The following is a 16,632-nucleotide window of genomic DNA, read 5'->3' on the forward strand; positions in this document are numbered from 1 at the left end:
TCTGCTCTGGCACTGTATGCCCACCCTTACTGTGTGCCTCTGCTCTGGTACTCTGTGCCCACCCATACTGTGTGCCTCTGCTCTGGCACTGTGTACCCCCCCCCCATACTGTGTGCCTCTGCTCTGGCACTGTGTGCCCACCCGTACTGTGGGCCTCTGCTCTGGCACTGTGTGCCCACCCGTGCTGTGGGCCTCTGCTCTGGCACTGTGTGCCCACCCGTACTGTGGGCCTCTGCTCTGGCACTGTGTGCCTCTGCTCTGGCACTGTGTGCCCACCCTTACTGTGTGCCTCTGCTCTGGCACTGTATGCCCACCCTTACTTACTGTGTGCCTCTGCTCTGGCACTGTGTGCCTCTGCTCTGGTACTTTATGCCCACCCATACTGTGTGCTTCTGCTCTGGCACTGTGTGCCCACCCATACTGTGTGCCTCTGCTCTGGCACTGTGTGCCCACCCATACTGTGTGCCTCTGCTCTGGCACTGTGTGCCCACCCATACTGTGTACCTCTGCTCTTGCACTGTGTGCCCCCTCCCCCCCCCCCCGTGTTTTGGTACTGTGTGCCCACCTACACTGTGTGCCCCTGCAGGACATACAAGCAAGAATGAAGAAAAGGAATAAATAAAAAGAATGAACATAACTTCTTGGATCAAAATTTTATAGAGCTGAACAATAGGTTTCTTAGACATCATGGACATGGAATATATGTAGATTATAGGGATATAACACATATTCCATATAAACAGGTGTATATTTTATTCCCTGAGCTTCTTAGGTGGAGAATTAACATGGATTATATGTAGATAATACGGAAATGTACACATATTCCATATACACAGGTATATATTTTATTCACTGTGTGGGAAATGACCATGGAATATATGTAGTTTACAGGGGAATAAACATATATCCCATAGAAAAATGTGAATATATTATTCCCTGTGTTACAAAAGTGGGGAACGAACATGGAATAAATGTAGATTACAGGAGAATGAGCACATATTCCATATAAACAGTTGTATATTATATTTCCTGAGCTTTTAAGGTAGGGAATGAACATGAAATATAAGTAGATTACATGGGAATGAACACATATCCCATAAAAACAGATGAATATTAAATTCTGTGTGCTTCTTAGGTGGGGAATGAAGGAGAAATATATGTAGATAATAGGGAAATGAACATGTATCCCATATAAACAGGTGTGTTTTATATACCCTGTATTTGATATGTGGGGAATGAACTTGAAGTATGTACAAAATATTGAACATTGTTTCCATTTACAATACATTGTACTTACTGATTTCAATTTGTGAAAGTCTATCTAGATAGGTAGATGGCAAAAAGTAACTATTAGTCTGTAACACAGCGAAAAGAACAAATCAGAGGGCTCTACCCGGTAATCCGGCGTCAAGGAAAATAAGACCCTGGTCCTTAGAACCGCTTTCCAAATACAGTGGCAAGACAACACAATACCACATGGAAAAGGATCCACATTCTCCAACAGTAGTGGCCGATCTGAACACTTCCAAGACACAGCAACAACAACCCCTCAAAAATGTGTATTTTCCTTTCTACATGCCTCTAGGGGTCACACACCTTGTTGGGTAGAGGAGAATACACCCCACCTCTTTACACAACTATATCATTCAATACAAAGTGTGGAAAACTCCAGACTCTCTACAGCAGACCTGGGCAAGGGGCGGCCCGTGGGCCACATCTGGCCCGCCTACTCTCTGTGACCGGCCCGCCTGGCTCAAGGCGTCCTTGCTGGCCGGTCACTGATGAGGGCAATCTGACCTGTTGTCAGGAGCTCCAGGCTCCGGGAGGCCCGTGGTCAGATTGCCCTCATCACACGCTGTGTGCCGGGCAGGGAACAGAGGACATCCTGCAGCGCCGCACAGTGTAGGCAGTGGAACACAGGAATCTGTCCTCTGTTCCCTACACGGCAACTTTCTCTGTGACACACACGCGCGCCCTGATGTCGTCAGTACGGCGCACGTGTGTGTCATTTGAAAAGTTCCCACCCGGCAGGAGAAGAAGCTGCAAAAGCCGGGGCCCGTACGGAGAGAAGCAGCGGCGGGGCCCCTACAAGAACAGCAGCGGCGGAGGCCCGTACAAGAGAAGAAGCATCTCGGCAGGAGCCCGTACGGAGGTACCTGAGGAGGGAGAGGTGAGTAATAACCTAAGGGGACAATGGGGGGGGGAACTAGTGAGTAATATTTGGGTGTAGTGATGTAGTATATGGGAATGTAGTTTTACAGGTGTAGTATATAGGGGTCTAGTGATGTATATGGGGATGTAGTGATGTATATTACAGGTGTAGTATATAGGAGTGTAGTGATGTATATTACAGGTGTAGTATATAGGAGTGTAGTGATGTATATTACAGGTGCAGTATATAGGAGTGTAGTGATGTATATTACAGGTGCAGTATATAGGAGTGTAGTGATGTATATTACAGGTGCAGTATATAGGAGTGTAGTGATGTATATTACAGGTGCAGTATATAGGAGTGTAGTGATGTATATTACAGGTGCAGTATATAGGAGTGTAGTGATGTATATTACAGGTGCAGTATATACTGCAGTGAATATTCAGTGAGTATAATTACCGGCGATAAGGAGCGGGAGGCAGCAAAGCCAGAGACAGCAGCGCTGGAGAGAGGTAAATATAGAAAATCTTTTTATTAAAAAGACCCGTGTTTTCTCTGGTATTTGTCACACTGATGTCACGCAGATCACATCAGTGTGCGATCCGTGTGACACCCGTGCTGCTGGAGAAAAAATGGACATGTCTGCGTGTGTGCGTGCAGGGCCACGAGGGGTCACACGATCCGTAACTTACTGTTTGTTTATGAAGGGATAGTATATATACTGTATACAGTATTGGGTAAAACTGAGTTAATTATATTAGTCCGGCCCTCTAAAACCATCCCAATTTCTCATGCGGCCCCATGGGAAAATTAATTGCCCACCCCTGCTCTACAGTCTTGTGTACCATGAAGGTCTCCTGCAAAGAGAGGAACAAAGGCCACACTCTCCCACTAGATAAGACAGGGAATGCTAGTTATATTAATGACTATAGAGGCCTAATTATATTATGGTCCATAATTAAAGAACCCCTAAAAAAAATTGTGTCCTATACTAAATAGAATGTGCATATTCCAAATCTGAAGTCAAAATTGTTGCAATATGTCAGGAACGTTTGTTATGTATAAGGTTGGAGAAATGAATCAAGCACTTGGAAAGCCTTGAATTATTTCATACAGAACAAGTTGTACACCAACAATTACCTGATCTACATCAACGTTTTCATATTACATTACATTTACATATACTGTTTACTAACAGAATTTCAAAAAGTCTCGTATTCCAGTTTAAAAGTCTTAGCCTGGTTTCACACTACGTCTTTTTAACATCCGTCCATAACGTTTTTTTAGCGGAAGTACGGATCCTGCTTTTACAGCAATAACGTATGCAAACGCATCTGTTATTTTGCAGGATCCTGCACTGGATGTTTAGGGGCGGGCATTGGAGTCATGTGATCGGGAGTGAGGGGAACTAGACTGGGAGGAGGCTTCTGACAGCTGCAGACGCTGGTAACCAAGGTAAACATCGGCCTTGGATACCCGATATTTATCTTGGTTACGAGTGTCTGCAGCTGCTAGGAGCAGGGCTGCCTGCACGCGTAACCAACGTAAACATCGGGTAACTAAGAGAAGTGGTTACGCGATATTTACCTTGGTTACGAGTGTCCGCAGCTCTCAGGTGGGAGAGAGAGGAAGGGGAGGAAGGGGGAAAGACATAGATAGAGAGAGAGAGGGTGAGGGAGGGAGTAGAGAGATAGACAGATCACGCGAGACTGGTTCTGGGCATGCTCAGTACTTTCTGGGCATGCTCAGTACAAAAGCAGGATCCTGTCTATCAGCACGCCAGCGTTCACCTGCGTTTGCATGCTGTTTAGTCAGGATCCGGTGACTTGCAGTATTTTGACGCAGCTCAAAAACGCTACAAGTAGCGTTTTTGAAACATGTTAAAAAACTGCAAGTCACCGGATCCGCACTATAACGCAGGCAAACGCAGGTGAACGGATGTTAACGCGAGTCCATTGTAAATGCATTGAAATGAAAACGCATTTGCACTGGATCCGTACTTCCGCTAAAATAACGTTTTCAACGGATGTTAAAAAGACGTAGTGTGAAACCAGCCTTACAGGAGCTGGGCCCATTACTGTTAGAAGTGCGTCAGGCATCGACTTTTGCACTTGTGAACAGACATATCTGGCGGTTGCAAAAACCAGCTATAGTCTGCCGGTCACTCTCTGCTGATCTGATCAGCAGAGATGTGTGGCTTTTAGAGGCACAGGTTATCCGCAATCCACCCGCGCCTGGTAACCCTTTAGATTGTGCTGTCAAATGCTGACAGCCTCATTTAAGTGGCCGAATTGGAGATCGCGCCGTTCTCCGCTGCCATCAGCGCCCCATGACGTGCCAGAGAGCCAAACTCACAGGAAAGCAGCATTTCTCCTGATCAGAGCGATGCTGCTCTGATCAGGAGAAATGCACAGGCAATCAAACACTGCAATGTTAAAGTCCCCTAGGGGGAATAGTAAAATAAAGAAAAATGTAAAAAACAAGTTTTAAAAATATGAAGAAAAAAAAAGTTCAAATCACCCCACTTTTACCCTTATTGAAAATAAAACAGTTAAAAAAAAATACACATATTTGGTATTGCCGCATTCAGAAATACCCTATCAAAATATAAAATAATTAATCTGATCGATACATAGTGTGGTGAGAAAACAATTCCAAACTCCAAAATTACATTTTTTGGTTGCCACAATTTTTTTTTAAATGCAATAACAGGCGATCAAAATTTGTAAGTGATGAGTGAATATATTCGGCACTGTTTGTTATGAATAGAATAGTAGTCGAGATATTAGTTACACGACGAGTATTTTGGTACTCACTTCGGGAATTTCAAGTCACCTCATATCTTTGGTACCTGATCTTCAGCCACTAAACATGTCACGATTGCTTGCCATTCACACTAATGTCATAGCCATCTATGCTACTGGCATTACTTTGATTGGCTGGCCGAATTGCATCATTGGGTCTATACAAGACCCTCCAATAACATCTCAGGTGGGCTGTCCAGATCACAGCAGAGGGAGGAGATCGGCGCTGTCTTTGTGCGGCTCACAGTATATGAGAGAGCATTGCGTGCGGGCGTGCATGCACGCAGAACATTGTGTACAGGCGGTGCGTGCATGCAGAGCATTGCGTGTGTGTGTGCAGAGCATCGCATGCGGTTGTGCATTCATGGAGAGCATTGCGTTCGTGCATGCAGAGAATTGCGGGCGGGCATGCATGCAGAACATTGTGTGCGGGCATGCGTGCGTGCATTCAGAGCATTGCATGTGGGCATGTGTGCATGCAGAGAATTGCGTGTATGCATGCATAGAATTGCATGCAGGCATGCATGCATAACATGGCGTGCGGGTGTGCGTGCATGCAGAGCATTGTGGGTGGGCGTCTGCGTGTGGCAGATCACTGCAGGCAGGCATGCATATGGCAGAGTATTGTGTGCGTGCTTGGGGCAGAGCATTGCAGGCGCGCATGTGGCAGATCATTATGTGTGGGCGGGCGTGTGGCAGAGCATTCTGTGTGTGCGTGTGGTAGAGCATTGCAAATGTGTGCGTGGCAGAGCATTGCGAGCATGCATGTGGCAGAGCATTGCGGGTGGGTGTGGGTGCAGCAGAGCATTGCTGGTACGGGGTGTGCAGAGTGCTATGTGGGGAGCACTATGCAGCTGTCCTTGTTGACACTTTAGACATTATCATCACTTTGCGGTCACCATCAAAATGGCTCCACACTGTGATCCTAAACTTCATTCTCTCTTATCCTTTTGGAAACACCCAGATTGGGAGGGGGAGCTCACACACAGGAGAGCAGATTCTGCCCACTTTTAGTGCAGTTGTAATGTGAGCTAGTTCTACAGTAGCTCTGCAGCAGGATTTCAGCAGCTGCTCCCCCTAGTGTTCAAGAGTGGAAAATATCAAACTTTTTAATTTGTTTTATATTTTGCTCAATTAAAAACAAATAATATTTTAAAAAAACATTAATACTTTACATTTTTCAGTTATTGACATTTATTTATTTTTTTGGACGACACCTTCCCTTTAATGGTATAAAAGGAACATCATGTAGTACAGAAAGTAGAATATTAAACTGCTGCAGCACAACATGAAGGCCCTCCAACATTTTTGGTAGAGGGCCACCTGTGGGCCATCCCAAATGTATGATAGAACGGGGGCCTTCCCAAATTTCTGGTAGAGGGCCACTTGTGGGTTCTCCCAAATGTATGAGAGAGGGAAGGCTCTCCAAAATTTCTGGCAGAAGGCTACCTGTGGGCCCTCCCAAATGTATGAAAGGGCTCTCCCAAATGTATGAGTGAAGGCCAACTAAGGGCCATCCAAAATGTATGTGACAGACAACGTTGAGTGGAGACACCACTACTTCAGTTTTGGGCGCCAACCCCTGCAGTTACGTAGGTAAAAATCAGAGTCAGGTAGGGAACTCTTAGCCTCTTTGGGGTCCTTTGATTAGATGTCTCCTGATTTGTCCATCATTGTGTGTATAAGGATGCAGTAGTAAAAAAAAAAACACCGGTGGGCAGATAGGAAGGTGATAAGGACGGCACGTCCGCCAGGGGAGAGGGACAGTACAGCGCAGGGACGCTGGCATGGGAGTTACAGTACACCCCCCCATTTCCGGAAATCTTTTAAGGAGAAGAGGGGAATTAATAGTCTCTCTTGGCTTGCATGTCATATCCTGAGGACCAAAGCCCTTCCAATAGAACAAAAAGTAGGTTTTTTGTTATGATCCGAAACCATGGAAGATTACAATGTATCACTGGCAAAAGGGGACAAGAGCATTGGCAACTAATCTAGCCGCCATCCCCTTACTAACCATCAACACTTGAAGTAGCTGAGGGGTGAACTAACATCCTATGCACCGCGAACCCAGCCGGTGAACTAGCTATCCTAAAGGAAGGAAGGATGAATAACTCTCTGCCTCAGAAATAGACCGCAAAAGGTATACAGTAGCAAGCCCCCCACATTCAAAGACTACGGTAATATAGGAAAATACAATACACAGATGGATGATAGGATGAGCAAAGGTGAGACCCCACTGACTAAATAGGAAAGGATAGGAAAGGGGCTGATGGTGGCCAGAAAAAAACCTTACAAAAACCCAAATACCTGATAGGACAAAAAGGTCCTCAGATCGCACGATCTGCACTCTATCCTATATCAGGCGCTCTTGTCAAACCAATGAACAGAAAACAGGAACAATTACAAATTCAAGAAGCAACAAACACATGGACCTATAGAAGCAAAACTCCAAACATAGCTGCAGGGAGCTTCCCAGCAAAGCAACAGAGAGGGAAGATTCCTGCATGCAAATAAACTGAAAACAACCACAATAATTAACAACCCAGATAAGAACAAAAGAACAAAAACAACATAAGAAAGAACCAAACACTTATCTGGGGTAGATGTGGTCAGAAGCAAGATGAAAAGGCTGGAGCGCTACAGGACAATGATAACCGACTCAGCCTGCCAGGAGACCAGGGTTTAAATAGGCAGAGAGTTAGCAATGGAAACGCCCATTGCTCCAGCACATCTGGTCTCTGTCCAAACCATTCCTGGCCACAAGAGGGAGCCTCACAGCAGCAAAAGCATAGCTGACATTCACAACAGTACCCTCCCCTTGAGGAGGGGTCACCGAACCCTCACCAACGCCACCGGGTAGCTCAGGATGAGCATGATGGAAGGCACGAGAGCTACAGGACAATGATAACTGGCTCAGCCTGCCAGGAGGCCAGGGTTTAAATAGGCAGAGAGTTAGCAATGGAAACACCCATTGCTCCAGCACACCTGGTCCTCATCCAAACCATTACTGGCCACAAGAGGGAGCCTCACAGCAGCAAAAGCATAACTGACATTCACAACAGTTTTTACCTTGGAACCTTTTCATGGCAAGGATGGCTTTTACCTCAGAGGTGTCTTCATCACTGACCAGAGGAGGCAAGATACCTGGATCCCTGTAATAAGATGACAGGCTTGAGGAGACACACATGGAATGAGGTATGGATACGTAGAGAGGACGGAAGCTTCAGCTTGTAGGATACCTCATTAATCCACTGGCGTACCTCAAAGGGACCGATGAAGCGGGGACCCAACTTGTAGGAAGGCACCTTGAGGTAGATGTATCTGGAAGAGAGCCATACCTTGTGTCCAGGCTGGAATGAAGAAGTATCTAGGCGTCTTTTCTCCGCGTGCCTCTTCAAAAGGATGGAGAACTGCTCCAGGGAGGACTTGGTCTCCTTCCAGATGTCGGAGAACATCTTGAAAAAGACATCAGCTGCAGGGTTGCCAGAGGTGAGCACCACTATGAACGGGATTCTGGGACGCTGTCCATGCATTATATGGAAAGGACATTTAGAGGGAGATTCACTCGTGATTGTTATACAAGGATTTCGCCTGCAGAAGTAACTTGACCCATTCGCTATGGTGCTCATTTTCAAAGTGCCTCAGAAAGTTCGTCAGAATCGGATTCACCCACTCCACTTGACCGTTGGACTGTGGATGGTAAGTTGACAAAAAGTCCAAGGTGACACCCAGTAGTTTGCAGGTGGCCCTCCAGAACTGTGACGTAATCTACACACCTCTCTAGGACATGATGTGTAAACCGTGCAAACGAAAGATGTGCTGGACGAAGGCGTGAAATGAGCCATTTTTTTGAAAACCTGTCCACTACCACCCAGATGGTGGTGCAACCGAAGGACCCCGACAGGTCCATATTAAAGGGAACCTGTCATCAGAAATTTTGCTTTAAACCTAAAAGTTTCCCCCTCTGCAGCTCCTGGGCTGCATTCTAGCAAGGTTCCTGTACTTTTTGTGGCCCCTTTTAAACCAAATTAAATACTTTATAAACTTGTACCTTTTGCTATGTACATTTTGTAAATCGTCCATTGGGGCGGGCTCTCTGCTGACCGTTGCTGTTCCTCCAGCAGATTTACGGCCCCCCCAACGCTGAATTTCATATCTTAGGACGCCGCCCGTGGTCCCACGTATGCGCTGTGCGACTGTAGCGGGACTGTGCACTGTATGCACGTGTGACCGCTGGTGATGTTTTGCGCAGGCACGAGGTTATGGGCAGCGCTGTGAGTGTCATCAGCAAGTGCCGCCCATAACCTCGTGACCGCACTTTCCCCTCTTCCTCTAGCGTTCTGCGCAAGCGCTTGCTGGCCAGATGACCCGACGTCACCTCTTTCCCATCTTGCCCTGCTGCAGGGTAAGATGGGAAGGAGGTGACGTCGGGTCATTTGTCCGGTGAGCGCTTGTGCAGAACGCTGGAGGCAGTGGGGGAAAACGCGTCCACGAGATTATGGGCGGCCACTTGCGATACAATCACAGCGCCGCCCATAATCTCGTGCTTGTGACACACGTCACCAGCGATCCTGGCGTGGGCGGCACCTCGGGCGCAGTGGGCGGCGTCCTGATGGATGAAATGGAGCGTGGAGGGGACGGCGTCAATGTGCAGGAGGGACAGCAACGGTCAGCAGAGAGCCCGCCCCCATGGACGATTTACAGAATTTACATAGCAAAAGGTACAAGTTTATAAAGTATTTAATTTGGTTTAAAAGGGGCCACAAAAAGTACAGGAACCTTGCTAGAATGCAGCCCAGGAGCTGCAGAAGGGAAAACTTTTAGGTTTCAAGCTAAATTTCTGATGACAGGTTCCCTTTAAAGTTTATTTCAATATGCTGCCAAGGAGCAGATGGCACCGGAAGGGGAAGCAGTCGCCCAACACAACAGGAAGCTTCTTTGGGCTCTTGTTGAAAGCACATAAAAGACAGGCCAAAACAATCTCCAGGACATGCTGCATCGTTGGCCACCAATAATGCCAAGAAATCAGCTAAAGGGACTTCTTATGTCCAGCGTGACCGGCCAGCTTGGAGGAATGACCCCACTGAAGAACTCTCTTCCTGTCTGCTTCAGTAACGAACGTCTTACAGGGAGGTACTCGAGACAAGTCAACAGGAGCCGCCGACATCATCCTGTAAGGCTCAATAATATGCTTTGGCTCCTCCTCTTGGTCGGCTGACAGGAATGACCGAGACAGCACATCGGCGTTGCGCTCTTCTCTGCCAGGCAGAAATGCAGGACAAAATCAAAGCAGGCAAAGAACAATGACCATGGGGCTTGGTGCAGATTCACCCTCTGATCTGACTGTAGGTAGGCCAAGTTTTTGTGGACAATTTAGATGATGACAGAGTGCATCGCCCCTTTCAGCAAATATCACCATTCCTCCAGAGCCATGTTGATTGACAACAGTTCCAAGGTGCCAATCGATTAGTTGCACTTGGCTGGAGAAAAAGCCCTGAAAAAGAATCAGCAGGTTACAGTCTTACCCGTAGCAGACTTCTGTGTGAGGACCGCCCCAGCACTGAAGGACAAAGCATTCACTTCCAAGATAAACTGCTTGCTGGTCTCCTGTCTATGCAGCAACGGTGCTGAAGAGAAGGCCTGTTTGAGGGAGATAAAGGCATCTTTCGCTTCTGTGGTCCACACTTTTATATTTGCCCCTTGGCAGGCCAAGGCCAAGATGACATGAACTAGGGACGAGAACTGTGGGATGAACTGTAGATAATAGTTGGTGAAACCGAGGAACCACTGGCTCGCTTACAATCCCCCAGGCAGACGCCACTTCAACACTGCAGATACCTTGTCTGGGTCCATCCTCAGGCCGGTCTCTGAGATTATGTAACCTAGGAAAGGCAGGGAAGACTGTTAGAAGAGGCACTTCTCATATTTGGCATAGAGATAATTCTCCCGTAACCCCTTCACGACTGCGGGCAGTAAAGTTATGTCCTATTATAACGTGACTTAACGACCAGGGACGTAACTTTACTGCCTAAAATTCATTTGATTGCCGTGGCGATAGCAACGGCTTTCAAATGATGTCCCCTGCTGTTTCTTACAGCAGGGGACCTTTGCTTGACCCCAGGTGGGGTGGCATCGCCACCCCCCCATCGACGATCGTTGTGATTGGCTGTTCAAATCTGAACTGCCAACCACAGCGTTCGCACTGATTTCGGCTAAAACAATGCCTAAATCAATGCGATACTGTGAAATCCTGCTATGAGGTGCCGCAGCAGCTGCAGCACATCATAGCTGGAGCTCAAACATGTCGCGCCCCAGCCCCTGCAGCAATGATTGGAGCGATCGTGCTATGACGCGCAATCGCTCCAATCAGCGTGCAGTGGGGCGGTCTGATGTGCAGGTGGCCGCCCTCCCCTGGCCTGTGCTGGTCTGCGAGCCCTCCCCCAGCATGTCTGCAGCGTGCACTGGCTGGTACTTGTAGTACCACGCCAATGCTGCTGCCGCCGTTGCCGCTGATGTCACCGCTCCTGCTCCATGTGAGTATTGCGCTCCCCTTGCAGCCCGTGCGCGCTCCCGCGATGTCCGCTGCGCGCTCCCGTGATGGCCCCTGTCCATGCCCCCCCCGCGATATGCCCCCCCATGCCCCGATCTGCCCCCCGACATCCCGATCTGCTTGCCTCCCCCGTGATCTCTATTCTGCTTCTGCAGCTGCTTCTCCGGTCTCCCCCCTCCTCCTCTGCTCTCCCCCCGACATCCTCTTACCTGTCTTCACCGGGTCGTCTAAGGTCTTCACTGGCCCGATCACATCTGCCTCCATCGCTGGGTCCTTCCTGGGTATTCTGCTGAGCTGTCCAACTTCCTGCCTGATGCTCCTGTAAAGCTGTCCATCTCGCTGCCTTCTGTTCCTCCTGCACTTTCTCTGGTCAGTGATCCTCCTAATCCTCTGGGTACTGTGAGTATAACTTTTTTTTTTTCCTGTATCCCCTGTCCATTTTTACACCTCGTCCGTCCATGCGTCCCACCGAGCACTGATCAGGGATGCACATAACGGATCGGCATCCCTGCTCAATTTTCGGCGGGACTTTTTTTTTTTCCCGTATCCCCGATGCTTTTTATATCTCATCCAACCGTGCGTCCTGCAGCGGCCGATCAGTGCACCGCGTCGGTGCGTTTGAAAAGTCAAATGGCATGCCTTCTCTTCCCTGCTCTGCCGTGCGCTCAAACAACTACTTTCCACCACATATGAGGTATCTGCATACTCGGAAAAAATTGCAAAATACATTTTATGGTGCATTTTTTCCTGGTACCGTTGTAAAAAAAAAAAAAGCTACCTGGTTGAATCAAAAATTTTGTGGTAAAAAAAAATAAATAATTTTCACGGTTCAACGTTATCAACTTCTGTGAAGCCCCTGGGGGTACAAGGGGCTCACCAAACATCTAGATAAATTCCTTGAGGGGTCTAGTACCAAAATCGGGTCATTTGTGGGGGAGCTCCACTGTTTAGGCACCATAGGGGGTCTCCAAACGTGACATGGTATCCGCTAATGATTCCAACCAATTTTGATGTCAAATGGTGGTCCTTCTCTTCTGAGCCCCGCCATGCGCCCAAACAATTACTTTCCACCACATATGAGGTATCTGCGTACTCAGGAGAAATTGCACAATATGTTTTATGGTGCAGTTTTTTCCTGATAACCTTGTGAAAAAAAAGCTACCTCGTTCAAGTAACAGTTTTGTGGGAAAACAAAAAAAACTGTATTCATGGCTCAACATTATCAACTGCTGTGGAGCCCCTTGGGGCTCGCTAAACATCTAGATAAATTCCTTGAGGGGTCTAGTTTCCAAAATGGGGTCACTTCTGGGGGAGCTCCATTGTTTAGGCACCTCAGGGGGTCTCCAAATGCAACATTACGTCAGATAATGATTCCAACCAATTTTGCTGTCAAATGGCACTCCTTCTCTTCTGAGCCCCGCCATGCACCCAAACAATTACTTTCCACCACATATGAGGTATTGTCGTACTCAGGAAAAAATGCACTATAAATTTTATGCTGCATTTTTTCCTGATACTTGATCCTTGTGAAAAAAAGCTACCTAGTTGAAGCAACAGTTATAAACTTCTGTGAAGCCCCCAGGGGTTCAAAGTGCTCACCAAACAACTAGAAAAATTATTTGAGGGCTCTAGTTTCCAAAATGGGGTCACTTGTGGGGGAGCTCCATTGTTTAGGCACCTCAGGGGGTCTTCAAACCCGACATGGCGTCCGCTAATGAGTGCAGCTAATTTTGCACTCAAAAATTCAAATGGCGCTCCTTGCCTTCCGAGCCCTGCCGTGTGCCCAAACATTTGATTTCCACCACATATGAGGTATCTGCGTACTCAGGAGAAAATTCGCAATACATTTTATGGTGCATTTTTTCCTCATACCCTTGTGAAAAAAAAGCTACCTAGTTGAAGGAACAGTTGTGGTAAAAAAAAATTTTTTTCTTTTCACGGCTCAACGTTATAAACTTCTGTGAAGCCCCTAGGGGTTCAAAGTGCTCACCAAACATCTAGAAAAATTATTTGAGGGCTCTAGTTTCCAAAATGGGGTCACTTGTAGGGGAGCTCCATTGTTTAGGCACCTCAGGGGGTCTTCAAACCCGACATGGCATCTGCTAATGAGTGCAGCTAATTTTGCGTTCAAAAATTCAAATGACGCTCTTTCCCTTCCGACCTCTGCCGTGCGCCCAAACAATTGATTTTTACCAAATTTGGGGTATCGGTGTACTCAGGAGAAAATGCCCAATAAATTGTATGGTGTACTTTCTCTTTTCTCCCTTGTGAAAATTAAAATGTTATGGCTAAAGTAACATTTTTGTGTTAAAAAGTAAAATTTTCATTTTTTCCTTCCACATTGCTTTGGTTCCTGTGAAGCACCTAAAGGGTTAATAAACTTCTTGGATGTGGTTTTGAGCAGTGTGAGGGGTGCAGTTTTTAGAATGGGTAACTTTTGGGTATTTTCTGTCACCTAGGCCTCTCAAAGTCACTCTAAATGTAATGTGGTTCCTAAAAAAAAATATTTTGTAAATTTTGTTGGAAAAATTAGAAATTGCTGATGAACTTTGACCCCTTCTAACATCCTAACTAAAAAAAAATTTGTTTCGAAAATTGCGCTGGTGTAAAGTAGACATGTGGGAAATGTTATTTAGTAACTATTTTGTGTGACATATCTCTCAGATTTATAAGCATAAATTTTCAAAGTTTGAAAATTGCAAAATCTTCAAAATGTTCGCAAAATTTCCGAAATTTTCACAAATAAATGCAAAAATTATAGGCCTAAATTTACCACTGGCATGAAGTACAATATGTCACGAAAAAACAATGTCAGAATCGCCAGGATCTGTTGAAGCGTTCCAGAGTTATAACCTGTCAAAGTGACACTGGTCAGAATTGCAAAAAATGGCTCGGTCATTAGGGTGTTTTAGTGGCTGGGGGTGAAGGGGTTAATCTCAGCAAAACCTGGTGAACATCTCTTCTGTGTATTGGGCAGATCAGGAGAAAACACCAAGATGTTGTCCATGTAGACTACCACACAGCAGTAGAGCAGATCACAGAAAATATCATTGACGAATTCCTGGAAAACAGCGGGGGCATTGCTGAGTCCGAATGGCTTGACCCGATACTCATAGTGGCTGCCACGGGTATTGAAGGCCATCTTCCGAAGGAGAACTTGCGCATCTTCTCTCAAAAGCGCACCTCACAACCTGTGCACTTGACCCCATCCCATCCCACCTCCTCCCCAACCTCACCGCTATGCTTATTCCAGCCTTAACCCATCTCTTCAACCTATCTTTAACAACGTCCCTCAAGACTCTGTCCTGGGACCCTTACTCTTTTCCATCTATACATTTGGCCTTGGACAACTCATAAAGTCCCACGGCTTCCAGTACCACCTATATGCCGATGACACTCAGATCTACCTCTCTGGTCCAGATGTCACTTCTCTGCTGTCCAGAATCCCAGAGTGTCTATCGGCTATATCTTCCTTCATTTCCTCTCGCTTCCTGAAGCTCAATGTGGCCAAAACTGAACTGATCATCTTTCCTCCATCTCACCTACACTCTCTACCTGATCTACCTATTACAATAAATAACATCACGCTCTCCCCAGCACACAAAGTTCGGTGCCTCGGAGTGACCTTTGACTTTGCCTTGTCCTTCATACCACACATCCAATCCCTGACCACCTCCTGCCGTCTTCAACTCAAAAATATTTCCAGAATCCGCCCTTTCCTCAATTCCCAATCTACAAAAATGCTAGTGCATGCCCTGATAATCTCCCGCCTCGACTACTGCAACATCCTCCTCTGTGGTCTCCCTGCTTACACACTCACCCCTCTCCAGTCCATCCTTAATTCTGCTGCCTGAATGATCCACCTCTCTCCTCAATACCACCCTGCTTCTCCTCTCTGCAAATCCCTCCATTGGCTCCCAATCTTCCACCGTATCCAATTCAAATTACTAACACTGACCTACAAAGCCATCCATAATCTATCTCCTCCGTATATCTCTGAACTAATTTCTCACTACTCTCCAAAACGCAATCTCCGATCCTCCCAAGATCTCCTTCTCTCTTCCTCTCTCATTCGCTCGTCACGCAACCGACTCAAAGACTTCTCCAGAGCATCCCCAGTCTCCTGGAACTCGCTGCCTCAACATGTCAGACTATCTACTACACTTGCAAACTTCAAACAGAATTTGAAAACTCATCTGTTCAGGAACGCCTATAACCTTCAATGACCTCACTGCTTCACCACCACCGTGCGCAGCTGCCGCCCAACCTACACCCCACCTACTGTCTCCTCTCCAAAATCCTATAGAATGTAAGCCCGCAAGGGCAGGGCCCTCTTCTCCCTGTACTAGTCTGTCTATTGTAACATATATGTATTCTGTATGTAACCCCCTTCTCATGTACAGCACCATGGAATCAATGGTGCTCTATAAATAAATAATAATAATAATAATAATCTTCCGTTCATCACCTGTCCGTATCCGGACGACATACACACCACAACAGAGGTTGAGTTTGGAGAAAATCCTGGAACCCCGGAGTCGGTCAAACAATTAAGTGGCAGTGGGTGTTTGTTCTTTACTATGATTTGATTAAGACCGTTATAGTCGATACATGGCCGAAGAGACCCGTCCTTTTTCTTTACAAAGAAGAATCCGCCTATGGCCGGTGAGAACTTTTGGATAAATCCTCTTGCAGGTTCTCCTTAATGTATATAGACATGGCTTGGGTCTCAGCCTGAGACAGAGGGTAGATACGACCACAAGTAGGAGTGGACCCGGGTAGAAGGTCAATGGGACAGTCATACGACCTATGTGACAGTATAATTATCCTTACTTCCCAATAGGTATGTCTTATGTTCTTCACTGCATCATTCATTCATTCACATTCATTCATATTTTCATATCTTCTGCAGATCACTTATCCCACTGAAGAATTTTGTAATACATTTTATCTATATATTACGTTTTGCCAATTGTATATATGTATACAGACCTATACCCCTCTGCATTTATTATCCTCACAACTGAGAACGCAGGGAGTCATACAGTATCTGATTGTTGTTTATTTCTCTTATGTATATATTTCGTATTTCACAATTTTTAATTGTTCATTTTGCTTTTTATTTG

This window comes from Anomaloglossus baeobatrachus, chromosome 4 (assembly GCF_048569485.1).
Source record: "Anomaloglossus baeobatrachus isolate aAnoBae1 chromosome 4, aAnoBae1.hap1, whole genome shotgun sequence".
Taxonomy (NCBI): domain Eukaryota; kingdom Metazoa; phylum Chordata; class Amphibia; order Anura; family Aromobatidae; genus Anomaloglossus; species Anomaloglossus baeobatrachus.